The following is an 11,806-nucleotide window of genomic DNA, read 5'->3' on the forward strand; positions in this document are numbered from 1 at the left end:
TTCATTTCCATCAAACGATGTGGCATCCTTTCCTTCCTAACACAATACCCAGTCCATACCAGTATAGGGATCCAGCATGAGATTTTTTCCCATTGAGATCTGATGTGTTTTCAAAGTGTACCCTAATTTTTTTGAGCAGTGTGTGTGTGTATGTATGTGTGTGGTAGGTAGGTATGTATGTATGTGTGTGTGTGTATATATATATATATATATATATATGTATGTGATTAAATTATTAGCCACAGCAGAAGCCGATCAGAAGGTACTGGCCAATGGATGACCGCCGGCACCCGCCAATTAGCGAGGGAGGAGACAGACTGGACAGAGCTCTGTCTATGTAAACAAGGCAGAGCTCCCTCCTGTCAGTGGGGATGTGCTGGATTTTGTTTCGGGGAATAAAATCCAGCACATCCCTTAGTGAAAGCAGATCATAGTACACACACACACACACACACACACACACACACACACACACACACACACACACACACACTGCTTAGGCTTACATTTAACCCTTTGATTGTCCTAGATGTTTAACCCCTTCCCAGCCAGTGTCATTAGTACAGTGACAGTGCATATATTTATCACTGTATTAGTGTCAATTGGTTCCAAAAAATTTTCGCTTTCAGATTGTCCACCACAATATCGCAGTCCCGCTATAAGTCGCAGATAACCGTTATTACAAGTAAAAAAAAAACATTTAGTATACTGTATATTCCATAGGTTGTAGATGCTATACCTTTTGTGCAAACCAATCAATATATGTTTATTGGGATAATATGTAGCAGAATACATATTGGCCTAATTTTAAAAAGAAATTGGATTTTATTTTTTTTTTTTCATTGGATATGTTTTATAGCAGAAAGTAAAAAATATATATTGTTTTTTTGGTTTTTTTTGTTTTTTTTAGCACAAAAAAAAAAAAAAACGCAGAGGGGATCAAATACCACCAAAGGAAAGCTCTATTTTGTGGGGAAAATATTATTTACATTTTGTTTGGGTACAGTATTGCATGGCCACACAGGTGTCAGTTAAAGTAATGCAGTGCCATATCCCAAAAAATGTCCTGGTCATGAAGTATGGGGGTTTATCTTCTGGAGCTCAAGTAGGGATGCACCGATCCGACTTTTCTAGTCCTGATACCGATACCCTGGCTTTGTGTATCTGCCGATACTGATCCGGAGCTGCACACATACACAATATGCATGCGGCTGCAGTACAGAGCAAAGCCACTGCTTCCTGCGTGCGGCTCCTCCATTCACAGGCGGAGTGCATCTGATATCACTCCGCCTGTGAGCCGGACCTATACAGGAAGTAGCGGCTCCGTGCAAGTAAGGGACAGCTGAGCCGGGACTCAGCAAAACCGGATCGGCCTGTGAATCGGTTAATTTTACCGATCCAGCTATTTTGGCAGTATCGGCACCGATATTGGATCGGTGCATCCCTAAGCTCAAGTGGCAAAGATACATTATTGTAGAGAGGATAGATCTGTGGAGGGGTTTCTTTATGTATATTATCTATATAATTTTTTTTTTTTTAATGGGGGTTCTGGATCTAGTCAGTGGAGTCCTGATTTAGACTCCCCCCCTATGCAGTTATTCAGCATCAGATCACTTCTTATTGTGATCTGTTCCTGGCTGCAATCAACCATATAAAGGAGTAAGCTGGTGCAGGGAGAGGCAGGTAGGGGGCCACTTGAGCTCTGGCCAAGCCTCCATATGAGGAAGCACGCAGATTTCACTTGTGACTAGGGATGCACCGATCCGATATGGCCATTTTAGATGGATCGGGGATCAGTAACATTGACCGATCCACTGGCCGATACGGTTTTTGCTTGGTAACAGCTCAGCCATCCCTTACTAGGTGCAGTAGTAGGGGATGGGAGCCACTACTTCCTGTATAGGTCCGGCTCACAGGCGGAGTGATATCAGATGAATGGAGGAGCCGTACACATGAAGCAGCGGCTTTGCTCTGTACTGCAGCCGCTTGCTTTGTGTGTAGCTCCGGATCGGTTCCGGTATCGGTGATTTCACAACGCCAGATATCGGTATCGGGTCCAAAAAAGTTGGATCGGTGCATCCTTACTTGTGACATCATGGCAGTTGCAGCCAACAAGCCAGCTGGGACCCAACAAAACAGCACTGGGGTGAATACCTGCTGTCCCTGTGCCATTTTAACACTCTATTCATGACTCAAGTGGCTAAGACCCAATGTTTCCAACCAATGTATGGCCATATTATGGGGAAGTGACGGGGGGAGAGGCAGGACATGCCTAACCACAATATAAAAATATTGGTATTTGTTTAGGATCTTTGCAGGGACTGTGGATCAGAGCAGTATACAGAAGTGGTAAGCATATACCATGGAGGGTATCTGTTAAAAATGTGTATTATTTATTTTTATGATTTAATTTTAAACTCTTTCGGGCAAGTTCTATCAAACATTCTCTTTATATATTTCTTGGGGACTTCCAGTGTTGAGAGATTCTAATCTCTCACAGCCATTACAAAGTAAAATAATGATGTCACTCGCCCCAGTGGATTCTCCATTTTGCCATATAAGCGGATAATTTGGGAGTCCAGCTGTGAGAGGGACCCTCTTCATTATGTGGGTGGGGACACGGACTGCTGCTAGGAAATGTTACTTTAGACATGTCTGAGAAAGAGGAAGTCCGGTGACAATTGTCTACCTGTGCTCATCCAAAACCAACGTGATCTACCTGGCTGTTGACCTTTTTAACTTGCACTTCTTACACTGGTAACATGTATGTTTGTTTTTTTCTTTGCAGTGTTATATTTATGTGATATTTTATGTGAACATATCCTATAGGCACTAAACTGTAACCATTGGCCTTATGACTGCTGAACCCAACTTACAGGAGATTTTGCATTCTGGTAAATTGATTACAGTCCCTTCTGCAATTTCAGTGTTATGTTGTCTGTAATACTATTACTTTGCACTCTGTTATTTTTTAATTTTTATGTTTGCAATCAAAATAAATGATTCTGAGGAAATGATTGTACGTTATTTTACAAGGTTCACAGATTTTGTGTGTGTGAGAGAGCCTGGCTACCCAGGGGAGAATAAGTATATGTGTGTAGGTAAGTAGAAAATAAATATATATATATATATATATATATACACACACACTCCCACTATCTCACAAAAATGAGTACACCCCTCACATTTTTGTAAATATTTTATTATATCTTTTTATGTGACAACACTGAAGAAATGACACTTTTCTACAAAGTAAAGTAGTGAGTGTACAGCTTGTATAACAGTGTAAATTTGCTGTCCCCTCAAAATAACTCAACACACAGCCATTAATGTCTAAACCGCTGGCAACAAAAGTGAGTACATCCCTAAGGCCCCTTTCACACGTGTCCGTTCCGCCGACAGACTCAGTTTTTCTCAGCGGGGATCGATCTGCCGATCCCCACTGAGCAGGCGGATGACAGCTCTGTCTCCGCGCTGTGTGCAGAGACAGAGGTGTCAGATCCCCGCTGTCCTCTATGGGGGAATCAGATGAGAACGGACCACCTGTCTGTTCTCATCCGATCTGTCAGACGGATGGAAAATAGGGTTTCCATCCGTCCAGGTCTGATGGATCGGATCGGATGTCAGCAGCCATGTCTCCGCAGACATCAGCCGCCCCATAGAGATGCATGGGGCATCCGTTCAGATCCGCCTGAAAAACTGGGTGAAAGGGGCCTAAGAGAAAATGTCCAAATTCGGCCAAATTAGCCATTTTCCCTCCCCGGTGTCATGTGACTCGTTGGTGTTACAGGATCTAAAGTGTGAATGGGGAGCAGGTGTGTTAAATTTGGTGTTATCGCTCTCTCTCTCTCATTCTGGTCACTGGAAGTTCAACATGGCACCTCATGGCAATGAACTCTCTGAGGATCTAAAAAAAAAGAATTGTTGTTCTACATAAAGATGGCCTAGGCTATAAGAAGATTGCCAAGACCCTGAAACTGAGCGGCAGCACGGTGGCCAAGGTCATACAGCGGTTCAACAGGACAGGTTCCACTCAGAACAGGCCTCGCCATTGGTCCACCAAAGTAGTCTAGCGCATGTGCTTAGCGTCATATCCAGAGGTTGTCTTTGGGAAATAGACGTATGATTGCTGCAAAGGTTGAAGGGGTGTGAGGGGGGGCGAGCCATCCTGTCAGTGCTCAGAACAAACACCGCACACTGCATCAAATTGGTCTGCATGGCTGTCGTCCCAAAGGCCTCTTCTTACATGATGCACAAGAAAGCATGCAAACAGTTTTCTGAAGACAAGCAGACTAAGCACATGGATTACTGGAACCATGTCCTGTGGTCTGGTGAGACCAAGTGAAAGTTATTTGGTTCAGATGGTGTCAAGCGTGTGTGGGGGCAACCAGGTGAGGAGTACAAAGACAAGTGTGTCTTGCCTACAGTCAAGCATGGTGGTGGGAGTGTCATGGTCTGGGGCTGCATGAGTGCTGCAGACACTGGGGAGCTACAGTTCATTAAGGGAACCGCGAATGCCAACATGTACTGTGACACATTGAAGCAGAGCATGATCCCCTCTCTTCGGAGACTGGGCTGCAGGGTAGTAATTCAACATAACAACCCAAAACACACCTCCAAGCTGCCCACTGCCTTGCTAAAGAAGCTGAGGGTAAAGGTGATGGACTGGCCAAGCATGTCTCCAGGCCTAAACCCTATTGAGCATCTGTGGGGCATCCTCAACTGGAAGGTGGAGGAGCGCAAGGTCTCTAATATCCACCAGCTCCGTGATGTCATCATGGAGTAGTGGAAGAGGACTCCAGTGGCAACCTGTCTTCTGGTGAACTCCATGCCCAAGAGGGTTAAGGCAGTGCTGGAAAATAATGGTGGCCACACAAAATATTGAAATTTGGGTCCTACAGTGCGTAGGATGAGGAGAGCCGATAAGTGGCATTCCTCAGTGGGGAAATCTGCACTGATAATCATTCCCCTGATTATCAGTGATGACTGTCAGTGCCAATTAATGCTGCATAACAGTGCAGTCAATCAGTGCCCGTCAGTGCAGCTTCATCAGCGCACATCAATGAGGGGAAAGAATTTGTTATTTACATAATTTATAAACAGAACAAACTTTATATATTTTTTTATTTTTATTTTTTTATTATTTTTGGTCTGTTTAGCAAACAATAAAAAAACCCCAGTGGTTATTAAGTACTACCAAAAGAAAGCTTTACAGTGCCTTGAAAAAGTATTCATACCCCTTGAAATTTTCCATATTTTGTCATGTTATAATCAAAACGGTAAATGTATTTTATTTGGATTTTATGTGATAGACCAACACAAAGTGGCACATAATTGTGAAATGGAAGGAACATAATTCGTTTTTAAATTTTTTTACAAATAAATATGTGAAAAGTGTGGCGTGCATTTGTATTCAGCCCCAATGAGTCAATACTTTGTAGAACCACCTTTCCCTGCAATTACAGCTGCAAGTATTTTTGGGGATGTCTCTACCAGCTTTGCACATCTAGAGAGCAGTGGCGGCCCGTGCATAGGGGGCGCCAGGGCGCCTCCCCCCTACCCCAAAAAAAAAAAAATTACAAAGCGAACAAATAAAGTTGTAAAAAAAAAAATTGGGTTCACCGGCCTCTGTGATGGCACTGGTGGCTAGGGTGGGGTTTACGTCCCAGAAGAGGCGCCGATTGGCTGCCTTCTGGGGGCATAACCCGGGCGCAAGTCTTTGCGATTGGACACCCCCACTTTCTGATATCCTGGCTGTGATTGGTCCAGTCTACAGCCTGGACCAATCATCATCCAGGACATCCCATGGCCCCATACTGACCCCGCTGACGTCACATCGCGTGCGTCAGTCACGCTGCCGCACCACCGAGTCTAGTGGACGGATGGTAACGGCGGGAGACGGGAATGACGGCGGCACCGGCGGAGAGGAGACCGGAGTCACCGGAATCGGATCCATCCATCCAGACCAGAGACCACCACCGCCGGTAAGAGGAGCAACACTGCAGTGCTTGTGCTTCTGTTAAAAGTTCTGCCCCTGCTGGGCAGAGAGGAGTCCGGACAAAATGGCAGTTGTTTGGTAAAGGGGAGCCGAGAAGGAGCAGCAAAGATGTCCAAGGTTGTTGGGGAAAGTTCGGTGGAAGACCTGGCCAAGGTTTCTGATGAGGAGCTGATGAAGTGGACTAAGGAGGAGCTGATCGTCCGGCTCCGCAGGGCAGAGGCTGACAAGATGAGTGCGATGTTGGTTTATAGCAATCTGATTCTGGAGGTGAATAGGAGGCTGCAGCTACATCTGGGGGAGATCAGAGGGCTCAAGGTACGACAGGGACCCTTCTAGTGCCAAGTATACCCTTCTAGTGCCATAGTGCCATGTATTGCCTTCTAGTGCCATATATACCCTTCTAGTGCCATGTATAACCTTCTAGTGCCATAGTGCCCTGTATTGCCTTCTAGTGGCATGTATACTACATGGCACTAGAAGGCAATACATGGCACTAGAAGGGTATACATGGCACTAGAAGGCAATACAGGGCACTATGGCACTAGAAGGGTACACATGGCACTAGAAGGCAATACATGGCACTATGGCACTAGAAGGTTATACATGGCACTAGAAGGCAATACAGGGCACTATGGCACTATAAGGTTATACATGGCACTAGAAGGGTATACATTGTATACCCTTCTAGTGCCATGTATAACCTTATAGTGCCCTGTATTGCCTTCAAGTGCCATGTATACCCTTCTAGTGCCATGTATAACCTTCTAGTGCCATAGTGCCCTGAATTGCCTTCTGTGCATTGCCCCTTAGCATCTTCTTGTGCACTCATACAGGACATCTGTGTTTACAGATCATTCATACAGATCAATACTTGCTCACTTGCTGTTAAAGGGGTAACTATGAATGCTTTATCAAGGCACTCTTCCTTGATTACTCATGGCCCCTTTAACACTTGTGTGGCATCAAAGTCAGGCAATTTTTTACCGCAAATTTTTCTTTTTGCGCCCCCCCCCCAAAAAATTTTGAGCACCAGCCGCCACTGCTAGAGAGTGAAATTCTTGCCTGTTCTTTGCAAACTAGCTCAAGCTCTGTCCTATTGGATGGAGAGTATCTGTGAACAGCAGTTTTCAAGTCTTGCCACAAATTCTCAACTGGATTTAGGTCTGGACTTTGACTGGGTCATTCCAACACATAAATATGCTTTGATCTAAACCATTCCATTGTAGCTCTGGCTGTATGTTTAGGGTCGTTGTTCTACTGGAAGGTGCATTTCTGCCCCAGTTTCAAGTCTTTTGCAGACACTGCCCAGCTTCCCTGTCCCTGCTGAAGAAAAGAATCCCCACAACATGATACTGCCACCACCATGTTTCACAGTGGGGACGGTGCGTTCAGGGTAATATGCAGTGTTAGTTTTCCGCTTCACATAGTGTTTTGCTTATAGGCCAAAAAGCCCATCAACCAACCATATTCTCTCTTTTATTCTTCTAGTCCACCATGGATGCAAAGGAAATTTCCATTGCAAAGGTTGGTTTTCCTACAGATTCTTTGACGGGGGCCTAAAATGTTTTCTTTTACAATCTGACTGCCGAAATCTGTAGCTGCAACTGTCCTAAGTGACCACATGACCAGGCATTAGATCAATGCATCACATTTACAAGCTGCGATTAAAGCAAAATCAGTTTTTGTGCAGTAAGTATTCCATATCTTGTCTACAGATGGCAGTCACCTAAAAGTAAAGATTGCAGCCACAACATTCTGATTCTTCTGGGTACACTGCATTTCCCCCTTTATGTAGCCAGGCACTGTACAATTTCAGGGCAGATTTGTTGGTTTGTGATATTTAAAGAGGAGCTCCAGGCTCCCCTGCCAAAAATTTAAAGTCAGCAGCTACAACTACTGTAGCTGCTGACTTTTAATAGAAGGACACTTACCTGTCCAGGGATCCAGCGATGTCCTCAACCGAGCCGATTCTTCAATCTGCTTTGGGTCCAGGTGCCGGAATCTTAAGCACTAGCCGACTGCCGCACGACTATTTACTGCGGCGGTCTGGCTCTCCTGGGCAAACCGACGTAGGGCTACGTAGCTTGCCCAGGAGCCTCTAGGGGGCGGGAGCGTGTCCCGCCCCCGCTCGTTCCCGCGTGAATGACCGGCGGCCCCGATGTCCGCCGGTCACTCGCGATCTCCCGCTGGAGAGGGAGAAAGGCAGGCGGCTAATGTAAACAAAGCCGTCTGTCATTCTCCCTGATGTAACTTCAGAGACTACACGATCCTGCTATGTAGGATATGATGTCTCTGTTCTTACATCACAAGCCACGCCCCTTTACTGTTAGGGACACACTTAACCCCTTAATCACACATAAAGTTAACCCCTTCCCTGCCAGTGTCATTTTTACAGTAACAGTGCATTTTTATAGCACTGATTACTGCAGTAATGTCACTGGTACCCCCAACAGTGTCAAAAATGTTAGTCAGGGGTCCGATCTGTCCGCCGCAATGTCGCAGTCCCGCAAAAAAAATTGCAGATCGCCGCCATTACTAGTTAAAAAAAAAACAATAAAAATGACATAAATGTAGTAAACGCAATAATTTTTGCGCAAACCAATCAAAATACGCTTGTTGCGATTTTTTTTTTTACAAAAAATATGTAGCAGAAAACAAATTGGCCTAAAATGTTAAAAAATGTAGATTTTTAAATTTTTTTTGGGTAATTTCATATAAAAAAATGTGAAAAATAGTTATTTTTTCTAAATTTACGCTTTTTATGTTTATAGCGCAAAAAATAAAAAATGCACAGGTGATCAAATACCACCAAAAGAAAGCTCTGTTTGTGGGGAAAAAAATGACGTCAATTTAATTTGGGTACAGCCTCGCACGACAGCGCAATTGTCCGTTAAAGTCACGCAGTGCCGAATCGCAAAATATGGCCTGGTCTTTGAGCAGGAAAATCCTCCGGGGCTTAAGTGGTTAAGTAAGGGAAACCGGCAGTGAAGCCTTTCGGCCTCACAGAAGGTTTCCTACTGGGCATGCGCGAGCCGCTTTGTGAAAAGTCCCGAAACCTTCTGAAACCTGAAGTAGTGGGATTATGATGTTTTTCCTTTTTACAACCACTTTTGTGAAAGAATTAGCCACAGCCTTAGAAAAACAGCCTGCTCCCTCCCATGTTGCAGAGTGAGACCCTCAGCAGGGAGCATGAGATTTGCTGTTTGCAGAGCTATAGGTCTGACTCAGTATGGGGCATGTCAGACCTCTGCGAAGAGACCACAGCTTCAACTTAGAAAGCAAAGGTCTCGCAGCTGGGACAGGCTGAGGGACAAGCTTTTCTACTCAGGCTGTGGCTGCTTTCTAAAGAAAACAAACTGTAAGACCATAGGCGTGCGCACAGGGTGTGACGGGTGTGCCTGGGCACACCCTAATCACCTAGGGCACATTAGCATTATCGCTCTGTTTGCCAGTGAGGAGATGGGAAAGATCTCCCTCTGACCTGCTCTGCCATAAGAGAAGTGCCACACACTTCTATTTCACTTTGCCAGCAGGGAGAGTAATGTGCCGGGGCCATGTACATGTAGGCAAACACATGCATGTGTATTTAAACTTTGGGGTGCACACCCTAATGCAATAGGCTGCGCACACCTATGTGTAAGACCATCAACACCTTTTGTTTTGTTATACCTGGAATTTATTTAGCTGACTTACCCACCTCCTAGCTAAATAGCTGGTCGGGGTAGCTGTTATTCTAAGTGGACAATAAAAAAAAAATTCTAGTCAGTAGAGCGCCAGGGCAGCTGTAACGTGAGAATTACCTACCCCGTGAGAAAAACCTACCCCTCGTCACTTCCGGCCAGGAACAGCTGAGCAGCGCAGCAGTGCGCATGCTCACAGCCCCGGATACCTAATGGAAGAGCTGAGGATCAGACTAGTGCGCATGCGCACTAGTCTGAAACGATCTCGGTGTCCGATAAAAAAACCTACCGACGCGGCGGTGACATAAAACAGCTGTGCTGCACTATGAGTCATCTCCGCTCCTGTCCCGGTCGCTTCCCTGATCTTGGCTAGTAAATATAAAAGCGGCTGGCGGCTCCGTGATTTATCTTTTCATACAGCCGCCGCCGCTTTTATATTTAGTAGCCGAGAGCAGGGAAGCGACAGGGACTGGAGCGGAGATGACTCATAGTGCAGCACAGCTGTTTTAATGTAACTGCTCGCGTTACACACAGTGCCGTGAACCGTAAGTGACGGGGGTAGGTTTTTCTCACGGGTAGGTAATACTCACGGAACACAGGTACAATTAGACAGTGCAGATCACATGCACAATTAAAATAGCCAATCAAAGTGTGCAGATTGCTGTGAACCCAAATTTCAAACAAATTACTGTGAGCCCATGGCCAACATCCCAATTATGAGCAACAACCAAAATCCTAAAGAACAGAGGGATTTTCAGGGCCAATGTGGGAGGGATGATCACAAACAGAGCTTATATAAAAACATATTTATTGAATCATAAGGATAAAAAAAGAGAAAAATGCAAATGCATACATATACATATAAAAGAACATGTTCCCTATGGGAACACTAATACAACATACCAAATTGGCAACAGTGTTGTCTCTATTAAGCAAAGTCTATAGGTCCTCCGAAATCCGACGCGTTTCGCCCAAGGTTCCTCAGGGCCAGAGAGACCTTCAAGACAGTTGTTCTACAAGGAATGATGCATATTAATCACATATCAGATAACATTAGATGTATATGACAACATCATAATATACAGACATTTAAGTGTACATATATATACCTCTACTAACCCCATGAAATCATGAACAGGGCATAACATATCCTGGAGCAGGCGTTGGGACCATATGAAGCAGGGACGACCACATATAGACATGGATCATTAATCACCATATAACAGCCAAAAAAGAAAACGGGGTATCCAGATAATACAACTGGTCACACAAGGGGATTACCAGGGCCACTCATCCAGCCACTGGACCTTATATCTGGGTGAAAGGACTCTCCCCTTATGGATGCTGTACCCATTAACTGGATGAGTGCTCCCTATTGGATTTTACTTTAAATATATATTTGTATGACAATTTATAACAGTTTATTGATATTAAATATTTATTTTTACTCTCTATTCCAAAAACTGTTTTTTATTTTTAACATTTGACCAGCAGCAGAGGACTAGAAGCTCCTCCTGCTTATGTTTCCCTGCAGACAGGCTGGGAAAGAGCTGGGTCATGTGGGAGCTGTATATTTATTAGGAAAAAGGTGCATAGAGGTTTTTTTATTTAACCACTTAAGCCCCGGAAGATTTTACCCCCTTCCTGACCAGGGCCTATTTTGCGATTCGGCACTGCGTGACTTTAACGGACAATTGCGCGGTCGTGCGACGCTGTACTTAAATGAATTTGACGTCCTTTTTTTCCCACAAACAGAGCTTTCTTTTGGTGGCATTTGATCACCTGTGCGATTTTTTTGATCATGCGCTATAAACAAAAAAAAGCGTAAATTTTGCAAAAATAACAATATTTTTCACATTTTTTTATATGAAATTCCAAAAAAAAATGTAAAAATCAAAATTTATTAATATTTTAGGCCAATTTGTTGTATGCTACATATTTTTGGTAAAAAAAATAGCAAAAAGCTTGGTTTGCGCAAAAGTTATTGCGTTTACTAACTAAGGGAAATATTTTTGTTGTTTTTTTTTTAACGCGTAATGGCGGCGATCTGCGATTTTTTTTTGCGGGACTTCGACATTGCGGCGGACAGATTGGACCCTTAACTGACATTTTTGACACTTTTGGGGTT

This window comes from Pelophylax lessonae, assembly GCF_965119305.1.
Source record: "Pelophylax lessonae genome assembly, chromosome: 1".
NCBI classification, from domain to species: domain Eukaryota; kingdom Metazoa; phylum Chordata; class Amphibia; order Anura; family Ranidae; genus Pelophylax; species Pelophylax lessonae.